At 36.7% G+C, this 17,123-nt stretch overlaps 1 protein-coding gene across 2 annotated transcripts in view; it reads left to right on the top strand.

Moving 5' to 3' along the window:
* glis1b (GLIS family zinc finger 1b) overlaps nucleotides 1-17,123 on the top strand; it is a 223,691-nt gene that overhangs the window by 11,424 nt on the left and 195,144 nt on the right. The window lies entirely within an intron of this gene.

Genomic DNA, 17,123 nt, shown 5'->3' with positions numbered 1-17,123 from the left:
GGTGAGAAGACGGCATCTCTTTAAATGTCACACGTACACTGCAGCTTTACAGATGCCAGGTGCTGGGTGTTCTGTTAAAGCAGGGGTCGGGAACCTTTTTGGCTGAGAGAGCCCCGAAAGTTTTAAAATGTATTTCAGTGAGAGCCATATAATATTTTTTTTAACACTGAATACAACTAAATGCGTGCATTTTTAAGTAAGATCAACATGTTTAGAGTATAATAAGTCTCTTATTCTTTTTAATAACATTGTTATTCCGAAGCTAACCAATAATAAATAAAATACTTCTTACCATTAATACGACTTCTTGAACAGGTGCGGTAGAATACGGATGTACAGATTAAAATACATGAGAATGTTTTATATTTTGAACGTTGTTTTTAACACTGTGATTACCAGCGGAATTATTCATTACTTATCGTGTTAAGCAATGTCAGCTAAAATTGATCTGAGAGCCAGATGCAGTCATCAAAAGAGCCACATCTGGCTCTAGAGCCGTAGGTTCCCTACCCCTGTGTTAAAGCATCAAATGTACAGGGTGTCCCAAAAATCCTCTCTCAGTCTAATTACCAATTCTAGCTGGTATGATCTAAAATTTTACCTAGATTTGGAGAATGCTGTATTTGTATTGTATCTTTATTTGTTCCAAAGGACAATTAACATTAACATATAACATGTAAATGTGTCAGATTGTAGCCAAGGGCTAAATACCCACATATACAGAACAAGTGTAGACAGTGTGCACATTAAACATTGTGAAAGTTTTGTAAAAATTGTTTACAAAATCTGTATTTGTTTGATTATATTGGAATTTTACATATTTCTTTCAATTTAACATAAATTGTTGTTTGCCATTGTAGGACTTGTAGTTACTATACAGTATTTTTGAATGATGTTTTCTTTTTTGGGACACCTTAAGGTGAGAAGTCTGATGTCAATTTAAGGTACGGCGTTTATTTATATAGGTCAACAACACACCCATCGCATTTGATTCTGGCAAGGTATGTATTATGCTGTTTAAGGGTAAAAGATGCATTTCAAACGGGACAAGATTTGGGTTGTCAAACAGGTTTTCATAGAGTATGCAGCATGCATGCGTACATCATTACATTTGCATGGAAGAAGTGGCCCCTGTTACAAGGAAATTATCTACAGTGGAAAGCGGGCATTCTGTGCAAGATGCTCCATCATGTTTAGTTGTGTGTGTGTGTGTGTGTGTGTGTGTGTGTGTGTGTGTGTGTGTGTGTGTGTGTGTGTGTGTGTGTGTGCGAGAGAACTCAAGAGAGAACGGAGGTAATTACCCAATCCTAAATCATGATTAGACGGAACAGACTTTTATATTAGCAGTCATCCTTGCAGCAAGAATGGGATCAACATATTTGATTATTGTTTGTCTTTCTTGCCAAACACAAACCATGTGTCCTCTGAACAGTCTATAACATCGTTCTGCGGACCCTCCACCCCCCCACCCCAAAAAAAAAAAAGAATCGTCCCATTGTCCTATATTGTAATGCTTTTGAACTCCTGTCAATCGTCAATGCCGATTGACACTGAGGAAGTCACGTGTATTCGTGTGCGTTTGTTTGTCCTCAATTCCTCTGCAAAGCAAACCATTTTGATATCTCGCGGGTTGATGTATTGCATTTGTTTTTTAGCCTCCCACAGAGTGCTAAAAAACATGACCCGACATCTGCTCCCTTCATCAAAACACGCAAGACTTTAAACGGTTTAGAAGTTGTAAATCTGTTCAGCTCGACGTTTGCCATAGTTGTTCTCGTTGCTTTTCTCCTATATTAGCGTTAATTCCGGGGATATGTTGTTTTAAAGTATTATGGTCAAACATGGAAGTCCACTGGTGAAGCTGATCCCGGTTCTCATCATCCTTTTGTAGCATGCCTCATTTCACATTGATCATATTACATCCTTGCCTTCTGGGGGGATATGGAGCTGGAATTTAAACTGCCCTCTCAGCCGTTAGTATAGACTCATACGGGCAGGAAACGTTGAACAAACTTCGGCTGTGGTGTTTATCCCCATGGAAGTAAGACAGTGGGATTCCAGGATTCAAAGGCTTTATTGTCATATGTGGGAATAAATCAAAGCAGTGGAATTCTTACTTTGTGCCTTCTTTATCCTGAGACCATCAGTTATTACACTGGAAATATACCAGGACTACAAAATAAATAATGCAAGTGCATGCCTGATGATTTTATTCAATGTGGTGACACATTTCCTGTATGCCGATTCGCTTTTATCCGCTGTACTATAAATACAAGTGCCCGTGAGTACCCCCCAGAAAAAATATTTACACACTTGACCCCCACATTGACAAAAAGAATATCTGGTTTTGAGTGAAGCGTGCACTCTCGCATCATTCGATACCTCGCTTGAGCTCTGGTGGAAAATTGTTTGAGGTATAGAGCAGTGATTGGCTCACCTTTTTCTATCCGACACATTCGGACCTTGTCTGTCTGTTTATTGACTCAACCTATAAAAGGATGAGTAATGGGCTTCTTTTTGGGATTGGATCCCCTTGCCTTGTCGTCATGCATCCCGCTTTCCCATACGCACTACGGCTGCAACTAACGACTTTTAATAGTCGAGTCAAATCGACTATAGTCATTGACTATATCTTAGTGATTAATCGACTATGAAACGTACACCTATTAGGTGGCTCCGATTTTGGCATCGGCTTTTAAATTCATCTTGATATATATTTAGGTATGTGCTAAACAACAATTAAGACAATAAAGATGACTAGTTCATTCAGAAATAATTACTTATACTGTTACTGTGTTGCTGTTACAAAACTAATAACTGATAACAATAACTCTATTAAACCTTTGTCCAAACAGGAAATGTTGGGGAATATAACAAAACTCTGTGGCTCTATTTATATTTCTGATAATAAATCAGTTTCCTCCATTTAAAAACAAAATGCAAATAAAAACCAAGAATATTTTTTTAAATGTAAACGAAGGACAGTCAAAATAGCAGCATTAACAACAAAACAACACCAACTCCAGCTTATTCAAAAAGAATAGAACACTTTGTGATAATGACAATGTGGTAAGAAAGCTGCACACAGGTGTATAGACACATTTTAGCTGGCAGACTTTGGTAAAAGGATAGTTAAATCTATTTTTCACATAACTCATAACATAAACTAACTATCTTACTGAGGACAGTTGTAGACTGCATCCTCCAGATGTCTGATATGCCTCCGCTTTAAATGTTCCCGCATTTTAGATGTACTGCCATGTAAAGCCAATTTGGCTTTGCAAATTGAACAAATTATTTGTGTCTTTGATGTGTTTCGTTTTAATTTTTGCAGTGGCTCAAGACATTTTTCACTTCCTGTTGCTCCTTGGTCACCGGTCGCATGTTTATTTCCGGAAAAACACCAGCGATGATGTCACAGACTATCATCGACAACATTTAAACATTTTGTCAGTCAATACATTTTATCATCGATTTGTTTTTGGACGAATCGTTGCACCTCTGATAATCACTATGTTATAAAGTATGCGTAACTAATCAAACCAAGTCATACCAGTTCATAATGCATTGATTTTTTTTACCTTTTTTCCTGAAAAAGTGGCCTTATTTTCCAAATAGAAGCCCCCCCTTTCCTGTCGAAAAATAAAAAGGTATATGTAACTGATACCAGCATGGGTCACGATAGATGCCTACGTGGCATCTGTAAAGCTGAAGTTTACTGTGGAGTTTAAATAGAAAGTAGTGTGTAGCATTGTGCTGCAAAGCTGACAAAAGATGCCACCAAAATTACCCAGGTTTAGAAAACTCTATGTATATTGTGTATTTATCATATTTTTTAGTTATATTTTAATTAGTGCTGTCATATGATCACTTAAATCAGATTAGTAAAAAAATGCTGTGAATTATTTTGGATTAAACATGATTAATTATCAATATTCTTAATCTATGGTATATTAATGGTGTTTTTTTTTAACAAGTTTAAGAAAAAAGGGACTACGTATGCACTTAACATGTTCATTAAAACATTTTTACATCATGTTCATGTTTTTCTAAAACATTTATCCACTTTAACGTCGACCTGTTACTCCTTTTGTGTTATTAATATGTCATTTTAAGGTGAAAGTGCTTCCGAAAAGAAAAACTCCTTCCTGCAAAATATAAACAACACTTTATGTGGGTCGACAGTTCCGCCATGTTTTTTTTTGTACTCAAATTTCCTCTTGGAACACCAACGTGCTGTAAAGCGTCTTCCATGTTGGCTTGTTTACTTTTGCAGCGTGTCACTACCAGATCAACTATGCTACTTGGACTCCAACTGCCTAAAATGCGTTGAGAGACAATAAAGGGATTTTAAATCATTCTGCGCTGCAGGTTAATTGGGTTAAAATTGCAAACAAATTAATAATAATTTGATGGAATATTCTGCATTAAAGTGTTCGTTTTAACAGCCATTTATTGATTAAGTTGGATACATGACCTATTTGTGGAAAAAGACAAATCCATATTATAAAAAAAACTTGGTACAAAATTATGTCCTCCAAGAAACACCTCTCCCATTACACTTTGCAGTTGAGTAAATAAACACCTTGTCCTCTGCCACTGTGTCATATGAGTAGAATTGTTACAGAAAAAGATATGACTGAAATAAGTAATTTGGTTGACAGATAGTTAATTGCCTATCACAAGATGGTATGTTGATTATCGCAACATTTTTCAAGCAAAATTCACATTGTGTAACACATAATCAGGTAACTTGGCAGACTAATTACCAAAAAACAAATAGTGATCGCCCCAGGACGAATAAGCAGATCATTACATTCTCGTGGTATATATATACTTAAAAAAAAAATGGAAGTCTATTTTACATTTAGCCTCTATTTTCCGCTTGATATAAAAGAACCCAACATTAAAAACTTTAAATTAAACTGTACTTACTACATGCTTAATTTGTCCATTTGAGCTATATTGACTTTCTGCAGAAAGTCAGCAAGATCTTTTTGGCATAAATATTTATCCAGCTATAATTGCAAGACTTGGGTTTAGGTGTGTGCGTATAGATCTTTTATTTTTTTTGTCTTTCTGATTGGCTTTCAGCGTCTTAAATTTTTCACTTCCTGTTGCTCCTTGGTCACGGGTCGTCCTGACACGCGCATGTTTATTTCCGGAAAAACACCAGCGATGATGTCACAGACTATAATCGACAACATTTTTTTGTCAGTCAATACATTTGATCATCGATTTGTTTTTCGACAAATCGTTGCACCTCTAATAATCACTATGTTATCAAGTATGCGTAACTAATCAAACCAAGTCATACCAGTTCATAATGCATTGTTTTTTTTTTAACCATATTTCCTGAAAAACTGGCCTTAATTTCCAGGTGTGCTGTGAATAAATAAACACTACACCTCAAATAGAAGCCCCCCCTTTCCTGTCGAAAAATAAAAAGGTGTATGTAACTGATACCACCATGGGTCACGATAGATGCCTACATGGCATCTGTAAAGCTGACGTTTACAGTGAAGTTTAAATAGAAAGTAGTGTGAAGCATTGTGCTGCAAAGCTGACAAACGATGCTGCCAAAATTCCTAAGGTTTAGAAAACTATATTTATATTGTGTATTTATCATAATTTGAAAAAACATGTATTTTAATTAGTGCTGTCAAATGAGCGATATTGACTTTCTGTAGAAAGTCAGCAGGATCTTTTTGGCATAAATATTTATCCAGCTATAATTGCAGGACTTGGGGTATAGATTTATTTTTTTTACGTCTCTCTAAATGGCTTTCAGCGTCTTAAATTGCCCAATGATTGGAGATGTAATTGCTTTGAGGCTGCTTCTAATGTTCCTCGCTGTGATTGGTTAAAGGCTTAGGCTATCTACGAGCATTTGACACTCGACTACATGTAAAAGTCAGCACTTATCTAATGTACAGAATTAGATGTGATATTAAAAGATAGATTTTTATCAAGCGTCCATTTTACTTTTAGAGGCGGGGAATGCTGAATAGTAATGAATGTAATGCTATAGGCTTCAATATGAACGCAAATCTATCCTTTTGGGAACATTTAGTGTTTCTTCTATTATGTATAATCATGAATTAGACTTGCGTGCGCAATGGGAGTAACTTTATTGTTCGGAAGTTAGTAAATCCCCCCGAGACAGCGCATGTCTTTGTGTGACTGTGCAATGAGTTATGAGTGCACAAGAGGGTACCGTCGCTGCCGCCGCTGCCTGCGGAGGGGGTTAGAGTGTGTGAATGTTTCCAGCGTGTTCCGCTGATTCACAAAGCCGAGTCCCGGTGATGATTTCGCAGCGGTATTCCCGTAAAGCTCACGTCTGGCCTGACAAGACGTGGAGGGAATGCTGGGTAATGGAATGAGTCAGACCAGATGGGGGGAAGGAGGAAACACCGATGATCTAAGCGCTTGATTCACATCAATCCTATGTGACGACGTATATGGATGCATCGACCCGTGTGAGGTCACAATTCCAAACAAGAATTAACTGGTCGACCTCCGTGACAAAAGGTTGTACTTCATAGGCCAGAGTTGGGCAAATATTTTGACTCGGGGGTCACCATTGAGAGAAAAAATGTGTCTGGGGGGGGCCAAGGTGTATGTGTGTATAAATGATATGTACACATTTAGCTGTAAACATCTGTTGTACAGTATGTGTGTTTGGATCCCTTTTTTTCCGGAACACTAATACCAAAAGTCACAATGTCTGATTAGAGTTCTAAAAACGTTATGACAGACCACCTCAAAAAAACGGAATGGAATTTTCCAGTTTTTTACTGAATGGGACACCCAAAATGTTCATGAAAATAAAGAAAGTGGGATTTACAATATTAACTATGAACAATAAAACACTGAATATTAACAAAATATGAACACCTTTTACTTCTCAGACCAGCTCCTCGATAGTTGTGTATCTTTTACAATCAAGCAAAGCACACCAAAAATGTAACAAACAGCAAAATATGAATGCAAAGTGTAATAAACACCTACAGTATGAGATATTATCACTTTTATGCAGACATTTGTTTTAAAAATCTGCTTCTGCATCTGTTTCTGACACATGCGTTTCGGGCTGGCTGCTCTGAAAACAAACCCCGCCCACTCTACTTTTTTCCTCGTCTGAGCTGCTGTGACCTAGATTCCCGTAATAACTCGTAGAACACTCAAAAGCGCAGATCTCGACCATTGAAATACTTTCTGTAGTTCAAGACTTATTTAAAAACTGTACTGCACATCATAATGGCGGCTACAGTTTTGATGTTAAAGGTAAAAAAAAATAATGTAGAACGTCCAATGGGCCGGATTGAAAATCATAACGGCTGCATTTTGCCCAGGTCTGTTAAAGGCCATATATTGTGACAAGCAGCCAGGACTGTGTCACTTAACTTTAATTCCTACAAGTTCCTGTTCTGTGCTTGGCATCACTGGTGCCCTTTTGGTCACATAATACACACCCCTCAAAAATCAACAAAGAAAAAAGCAAGTTAAAACCCTGTAGATCAGGAGGGTTCGAACACCAGCTTGTTTTCTTTTGTTGGCTTGCACCATATTCAATTAAATTAAACATGAGATGCATTTTAAATCTTGAACATTACAAGATATCACCTCAGCAGGTTGTGCAATTTAGACGATATCCAATAGTGTTTTTAATACTGTCGTCACATCGTAACAATGCATGTTGATGACACATTGTAGGTGTGTACCGCAAATTTGACAGCGACACACCACGGTGTGTAGTGTGTAGGAGGATACAATAAGATATGCTAACTGCCAAGCTAGCGCTCTTGAACGTAAACTGGGGTGGGTTGACGGTAGGGACACCAAATATAGTATTGGTTTATTGTTGGATCTACAACAATTAAATCAATACTTTTTATTATTCCCAAATCGCAAAACCCAAAGGATTTAAATCAGTTTTTGTTTTTGTTTAGTTAATTTGCACTGTTGAATGTATTTTTTACAAAGGGAATAAGGAAATAAGGAGAATATTTAAGAATATTTAATTTATATTTTTACACCACCATCCTGTGTTTTTGTCTGATTATAACTGCAATCAAAAATTGTATTTTTCCATTATCTTAAAAATTGGAAGTATCAGTATTGGTATGACCAATCTGGCCCCTGTAACTATTTAGTATTGGCTCAATACCCACATTTGTAATATTGCTTAAAAGTAATGTAAAGTATCCAAACAACGGAAGAGTAAGTGGTTATTGCAATTTAACAAAAGTGTAGATAGAACCATGTTACAGCAGAAAGCAACTAGATATTAACAGTAAATTAGCAAATATATTATAATACTTTTAGGAAAATAATACAACTGGAAATTATGCAATATGTTTCTCCATACATCAGAAGCCAAATTAGGATTAAAAAAAAATCAGTTTCTAAATAGTTCTGTACATCCAGTATATATGCCAAATAATATATTGTGACATCTATTGTTCTGGCATTATACTGATATATATTTCTCGATATAAATTTCAGTCCCATCCCTACAAACTAGAACTGTTTATTTTGTCAGTGTTAATCTAAGGTTTAGGATTTAACTACTTGTGCTAACTGCATATCGTGACATACTTTTTTTGTGTAATAGACATTATGTAAACTGTCAAAGTAGTTAAGCTCAGGTCTCACAAAATATACTAAAATCTCGCAACTGCTGCAGGTGTATTTCTCCCTAAAAATGTTGGTTAGACTCTGAAATTCTCATCCATCCAGGTCACTGTATTCACAGGGCATTGAATCCATCACAATTGAAATGTTTAAGGTTCAAGGTTGAAGGTTTCTTTAATGGTACATGGAGGTAAAATAGTTGTGCAGACATTAGTAATTCAGCGCCAAGTCAGAATAAAACAAACAAACACAAATCATATAAAACATAAAAATGAAAGGTTTAAGTTGTACAAAAAGACATTTTGCCTCATCCAAGCAGGTTCCATCAATTCATGCTCTCGGCTAGATTGGACAGCTCTAGTTTGTCTTTTTATATACTGAATTTCAAGAAATATTGAGGAATTAAAATCTCTAGATGTGTTCACACTTGTCATGAGTCGGTTAAAAGGAACTCTGGTGTATTTGATCAGTTTGTTTGCTTAAGTTTGAACACGATCATCCGAACGCGTAGACAAGAGATGGGTCTCAGTCTGCTTGCAAGTGAACCCTGGAAAGATTTGGTTCCCTTCAGCTCAAATATAAACACTACACAGACCAAAGACACTGACCAGTGGACTCTCATTAATGCACTTGCAAATTTTCTGTTCATAGCTGGTTACTCAGCTGACTACTTCAGTTTAAATGTACAGAGCACGTCTGTTGTTCCGCTATTTTACATTCAAGCTGGCTTCTTGTCTTCTGCCAACTAATGCTCGGTATTTTGCATGTTTAGCTATTCTACGTCCTCCAGTAAAAATAATAGTTGTTAAAAATATAGTTTATTTGCTGGACATACTTTAAACGCTCTTGCTAGCCACTTCTGTCAGGACGACAACGGATTGGTTGCTACTTGTCCATCCCAATTTTGTGGGACATGGCTAAAATGTATCAACATCAGTCAATCAATCAATCAAAGTTGACTTATATAGCCCTAAATCACGAGTGTCTCAAAGGGCTGCACAAGCCACAACGACATCCTCGGCTCAGATCCCACATCAGGACAAGAAAAAACTCAACCCAATGGTATGACAATGAGAAACCTTGGAGGGGACCGCAGATGTGGGAACCCACATGGACGTTAAGTGGATCTAACATAATAGTGCATTATCGAGATCGGCCAATCAGATTAAAATCTCTATTGTAGACCAATTTGAATTATTTTTACCCTCTATCGTTCATAAAGAAATACATTTGTAAAGAATCTTGTAAAAAAGACAAAGAAAAATGGTGGGACGAGAAATGTGAGAAGATTGAGAAACTAGATACAGAAAATTGTAACAAAGAATTGCACAAAAAAGTCAAAGCTATAACTACAAAATAATATTGGTAGCAACTGTATAGAGCAGTGGTTCTCAACCTTTTTTCAGTGATGTACCCCCTGTGAACATTTTTTTAATTCAAGTACCCCCTAATCAGAGCAAAGCATTTTTGGTTGAAAAAAAGAGATAGTCAGTTTCTGATTTATTAAATTATACAACAGTGCAAAATATTGCTCATTTGTAGTGGTCTTTCTTGAACTATTTGGAAAAAAAGATATAAAAATAACTAAAAACTTGTTGAAAAATAAACAAGTGATTCAATTATAAATAAAGATTTCTACACATAGAAGTAATCATCAACTTAAAGTGCCCTCTTTGGGGATTGTAATAGAGATCAATCTGGATTCATGAACTTAATTCTAAACATTTCTTCACAAAAAAATAAATCTTTAACATCAATATTTATGGAACATGTCCACAAAAAAATCTAGCTGTCAACACTGAATATTGCATTGTTGCATTTCTTTTCACAGTTCTTTTTGACAGACATTTAAAAATAATCTCACGCACGCCTTGACCCCCAGAGGTACGCGTACCCCCATTTGAGAACCACTGGTATAGAGGATTGGATTGGCATAATGCTCCTCAAAATAGAACCATTGCAGAATGATGGCAGGAATCCATCCAAGAACAGTACAATGATCAAAGAGGATTACAACCTAAAATAGAAAAAAAAAACATGAAGAAGACCTTGAATTGTAAAGGAAGAACTTTTTTTGAGTTGATTTGAGTCAGGTTTTTTTTTTTTTCGAACATGCATGCATACAACATGATACATCACAATTTCCATTTCCTCTATTCAACATGGTTGAAAAAGAGTAGGAAGAAGCAGAGCTTAAATTAATGGGGAGTCAAGAGAATGAGAAATAGAAAGATTTAAGGAATTTACTTGATTTCAGCAGGAATGTTGAAAGCTCTAAGCATTTTCGGAACTGATTGTATTTTTAATTTAACAAACTTGATATACAAAACAGGTTAAACACCAGATAACATGAATTAATCCATCTTTCAAAGACTTCCAAAGAAACCAAGAACAACCAAATACAATGAATATAAAACATTAAGTCCGATAAACCACATATTGAAGCTACTATTGCATATAGTAATGAACAGAATACGACTAAAAATAGAGAAAGATACAAGCAAGCGGATTTATGAACGAAAAAGAAACAAGAAAGGTACAGTATCCTCAATATTGTGGAACGTTATCTAACATACACATACAGATCTGTTTCATTGATTATAAGATACCTTTTGATCGAGTCAATCATGAAAAATTAACATAAGTATTACAGATTACCACCATAGACTAAGACATAATCAAACTCATCATTCATTTATACTGGACACAAAGAGCATATGTAAGATCGGCTTTTTCTGACAAGGATGCATTCTTCCACGAGGAAGACCCAGGACACGTTGGGAAGACTATGTCTCCCGGCTGGCCTGGGAACGCCTCGGGATCCCCCGGGAGGAGCTGGACGAAGTGGCTGGGGAGAGGGAAGTCCGGGCTTCCCTGCTTAGGCTGCTGCCCCCGCGACCCGACCTCGGATAAGCGGAAGAAGATGGATGGATGGATGGATGGATGCATTCTCTCCCCAGCCTTATACAGTATTTAACACCGACTGAACAAATCTTTAAAAGTATAAAAAATCTGAGAGGTGTTTCTATAGGTGGCCAAAATGTCAACAACCTGAGATACGCAGATGACACTGCACTACTTGCTGAAAATGAAAACTATAATACAGAAAAAAAAAGACAGGAAAAATATATGGAATGAAAATGAATGCTAAAAAAAACAATACCATGAATATTAAAAAGAAGAATATCAAAATGTCCACAATTCATATAAAAAATAGAATATAAAAACTTAGGACAAACTCTATCAATTGAGGGATCATGTGAGACAGAAATTAAATTTAGAATAGTCATAGCCAAAAGGGCATTCAGTAATATGTACCTAGTTTTACCATCAAGGAAAATAACCTTACAGCAAAGATTGAGAATACTTAAGTGCTTTATTTTATTGTATGGATCTGAAACATGGACAATGACTGAATCAACTCCAAACAGACTAGAATCATTTGAGATGTGGCGAATTTGTAAAATATTGAACTTAGACTTAGACTGAGACTTAGAAAAACTTTATTGATCCACAAGGGAAATTGTTCCACACAGTAGCTCAGTTTCAAAGGATTGAAATGTATGGATGGAAAGGATAATGCAGGTATTAAGTAGACTAAAAATTTACCATATTAGCAATATAAAATATAACATAGATGTAATATTTACATATTATATATACCGTATATAATATATACTGATATATTATATTATTATATTATATTATAATTTCATATAATATATACAACATATAACAAATCCAAATGACCATGTACAATATTACAATATACGTATCAGCTGCAGCAAAAAAAAAAAAAGAAGAAAAAAAAGGGCAGCATAAAATAGAGAGTAGATCCAGCAGAAGATTTACATTGTAAACAAACAAAGAGAGGTAGCTAACATAGAATGAATACGGTAAGTACTTACAATGGCAAACCAACAGCTAATGCTCTTAATCAACATTATGGAACTGAATAGACATGTTCTTTGGGCACACAATCAGACATAATCTGTTTCAAACTCAACTCCTAGAAGGGAAAAAGAAAAGAGAGACTATGATGCAGATGTGTTGATAACATCACAACATGGAACAATACATCCTATAAGGACTGTATAGTAACAGCCATGACCTCCAACCTTCAGCCGGAAGCTGGAACTAAATGATGATGATTGTTTATATCGCGCAACGCAGCCTTAGAGATTCCAATGTATGTATACTGTAACGCAAAAACTTTAAATGTACATTTTTCTCCTTGTTCTGTGCAGTCACCACTAGTCAGTATCAATCAGGCCAAATGTTGTCATTCTTATGTGACCAATGGGGTATGGCATCTCAAGGCAGCTCAGAAAGATTCTGAATCTCTGCCAGTGCAAAAAGAAAAAAAACCAACAACAAAACAAAACGGTCTTGAGTAAGTGTCGAAATATCTTTGGAATAGTACGAGAAAATGTCCAATCAAGGAAAAGCTACGGAGTTGGCTCAAAATGTACATCATAAAATAATGTATTTTTAGTTCACATTATGCCTTAAAAAGTGCTTACCCATGCTTCATACGCTACACTTTTCACTGATGAGGGGGAGTCCGCTGCCAGGTCCTGTGAATTACACAGACTTGTAAAGTTGACCAAGATGAAGACTTTTTTTTTTGTTCACATTCGGACTGCATACCTCGGCTGACCACATGTCTATAGAGGCCGCGTGACTCACGCATTTTCAGACGGCGACCGCTCGTTTCGGCGTGTGACTTAGCACACGGCTGGCTTTTGGATTTACATCTGGCCTGTGCCACTTGCTGTTCTTGGCTCCACGCTGACGTGTTTCATCAAGGAAGAATCCGACCGTCGGCAGTTAGGACGACGGTGTCCGCCGTTGGGCCTGCTGCTGCTGCTGCTGTGGGCCATCGCAGCTGTCGGCTGGAATGACAGACAGCGAAACAAAAATGGCAGAAGAGAGTTGTGGCCTTTTGGGATTGGCTCAAGGAACCAAACCAGAACCGAACCAGCCGCAAGAGAACGAACCAGAAGCAGGAGTACTTAATAGTGACCATGACCAGTGGAGTTTTTTTCGTGAAGATCCAGCAGATGGTGCTGTAGTTGTTCAAAGAAGATTTTTGTAAGGAAGAAGAATACCGTTAATACTTCAATTTCATGAATTGTGATCTTCTAAAGTCATTGTGTATGTGATCTACAAAGTTAAATAACCGCATGGGCGTTTAAATGGTGCCAGGTAAAAAACATTGTCATTAGCAGCTGTGGCTGTAGGCAACTTCCTGATGTAGTTTCTTAAGTCCACAAGATGCCAGTAGCTGCATTTGAAGTTCATCTACAGTCGCGATCAAAAGTTTACATACACTTGTAAAGAACATGTTGTCATGGCTGTCTTGACTTTCCAATAATTTCTACAACTCCTATTTTTTTGTGATAGAGTGATTGGAGCACATACTTGTTTGTCACAAGTTTGGTTCTTTTATGAATTTATTATGGGTCTACTGGAAATGTGACCAAATCTGCTGGGTCAAAAGTATACATACAGCAATGTTAATATTTGGTTACATGTCCCTTGGCAAGTTTCACTGCAATAAGGCACTTTTGGTAGCCATCCACTAGCTTCTGGTTGAATTTTTGACCACTCCTTTTGACAAAATTTGTGCAGTTCAGCTAAATGTGTTGGTTTTCTGACATGGACTTGTTTCTTCAGCATTGTCTACACGTTTAAGTCAGGACTTGGGGAAGGCCATTCTAAAACCTTAATTCTAGCCTGATTTAGCCATTCCTTTACCACTTTTGACGTGTGTTTGGGGTCACTGTCCTGTTGGAACACCCAACTGCGCCCAAGACCCAACCTCCGGGCTGATGATTTTAAGTTGTCCTGAAGAATTTGGAGGTAATCCTCCTTTTTCATTGTCCCATTTACTCTCTGTAAAGCACCAGTTCCATTGGCAGAAAAACAGGCCCAGAGCACACCACCATGCTTGATGTTAGGTATGGTGTTCCTGGGATTAAAGGCCTCACCTTTTCTCCTCCAAACATATTGCTGGGTATTGTGGCCAAACAGCTACATTTTTGTTTCATCTGACATCACATGGACAAGTGATGGAGGAAAGTTCTGTGGTCAGATGAAACAAAAATTGAGCTGTTCGGCCACACATGTGCAAATGGGTGCCTTTCACATTTGAACAAATACAGTACCAATTCCGGTACCTGGGAATCGATACCTGTACTCAACAATACCAATTTTCGGTATTAAAAATGTGTTAATAATATTAATTGTTTTTAATGAAAAATCCATTTTTTTTATTGGAACCTTTGAAAATTAGATGTTTATGATAACTTCGGTCCAGTTGTTATACCTTGTTTTTATTACATTTCAGAGTCAATTTCTTTGTGGGCATTGAAAATTGCAACATTACCTAGAGGCAGTTTGGCTGAGTCCACTCTCAGTGCTGCTGGAGTGATGACCAAGTGTTAGAATTAGGGATGTAATATAACATTTTTATATCACGGTTATTGTGACCTAAATTAGCATCGTTATTATAATTTCAAATTTTGTTGAATGTGCTCAAAAAGTACTTGTACACATGCTGAAATCCTTTGATTTGTAAAAAAAATAATAGAATAAATAGACATACTGTTAGAAAACCCTCTATTTTGCATGTTTTTTTTTTCCTTATGCTTCACTGATAGTGTTTTAGTCTTAGTATTTTATCTATTTTAATGGATAAACATTTATTGTTTTAAATATTGGTTTACACTTAAGCACTTTAAGATTTGTATCAATGAAAAGTGGGTGGTAAATTATTATTGTTTATTTGTCGTGGGCGTTCTGACCTTTAGTTGTCCTACTTTTTTCAGCGGTCCTTAGACGCACTGTAAAATTACTTCCGTCTCGTATTCAGATCGATCATTCTGTGCCATGGCAGCACAGGTTCAAGGTGCTCAATTTATTATTTTAGTTGCTCAGACACTAATGTCTTTCTATAAGTTTAGAGTGAGGTATGTGTTTCTTAATGGGGAAAGACGTAAATGTATTTTGTTTTTATGTTAGCATTTAAACTCGCGCCAGTCAGTTCATGAGTTTATCAAAGTGCAGTTATCGATCACGGTTTTTCGGTCATTTTAATTTATCGCTACATCCCAGAGCCAGCTGAGTCTGAATCTGGACGGGACTGTTATATTTTACGTGAATCGGTGCCCGGACGGACTGGTGGGATTCGTCCGCTGCCAAAAAAGTAGCGGATTCGGCACTTCTCTCTAGGGGCCGCGCTTGCCATTTCTGCTGGATAAAGCTTTCGTTTACATGGTTGTACTGTGAGAGAGAGAGCAAGAAAATTATGAAAATTTATGGCGCAAAACAAAAACATTAAGGGACCATACAGAGACAAACTGGATCCTATTCATAAGGCTTGCTACCTCAAACAAGTTAAATTGGTGGAATTGATCCGAATGAGCACATCCATTGGACAAGAGATGTGAACTCATTAATTCATTTCATATGCAGGTTTCTCTGAAACAAACACACATCCATTATTACTTTTAAAATACTCTGATCACGGCGTTTCTTCTACAAATAAAAAACTATCAAATCATATTTGGGCTTACCCATGACTAAAAGTAAACAGACAACATGCTTTTTTCCAAAATTGGCTAATGCTAACAGCATACTAAATGCTATGTGTGTAACAGAATAACACAGGCTTTGATTCAAACTTACCAGTTCCGTGAACACACTGGATGATGCCGTTTAAAGTGATGTTTTGGCAGTTAAAGTTGCAGCTGGGTTATGGTTAGCAACTAATCCCTACCCTAATACTACAACTTTAGGACATAGTCTTGCATTTAGTTGTAAATAAGCTATTCAGATGCCCATAAAACCCACAATGCATTGCGTGAACTATGTCACCCTTTCAAGCTTTATAAATGCTGGCTGAGCTATTTGCTCCTTGCCGTTATTACAACCTTGTTTCTGTTGCTGCTGTGTTTTGCAATATACTTGCTAATAACGGACCTTGTGGTCAAAAGTAGCTATTTGTCTTTCCACTTCTGAATGTACTCCAAATGTACAAAAACTTTTTTGTACTGTAAAACATTTTTTATTTATTTTCTGAAATAGCAACTTCTGTAATTATCGCTATTATAGCTTACAACTAACGCTAGCAACTGCATATGACTAACCATTTCCATTATTTCTTATGGGAAAATATGGTCAAATTGGATGTTAATCAGTATCTCGAAATGAACTGTGTTTGACCTTTATTAGTTCCACTAGACATTTTTTCTTTTTAATACAGACTCGTTGCATTATTTTTATGCATGAAAAAGTCTGTGTTTTTTGTGTCTGATGCAATGTTCCTGCCGACTCTCCCTGTCCTTTCTGCCCAGGGAGTTAGCATTGTGATGTGATAGTTCCTGTTAGTTTCCTGTTAGTTTCAATTAAAGTTCGATATAATGATAACCGATCGCATTATATAGAAATCCAGATTTTTTTTGTATTCTTTCTATTTCGAA

Source organism: Nerophis lumbriciformis, linkage group LG18 (assembly GCF_033978685.3).
Source record: "Nerophis lumbriciformis linkage group LG18, RoL_Nlum_v2.1, whole genome shotgun sequence".
Classification (NCBI taxonomy): Eukaryota; Metazoa; Chordata; class Actinopteri; order Syngnathiformes; family Syngnathidae; genus Nerophis; species Nerophis lumbriciformis.
Note: the sequence above shows the minus strand (reverse complement) of the source record. Positions and strands in the feature narration are given on the sequence as shown.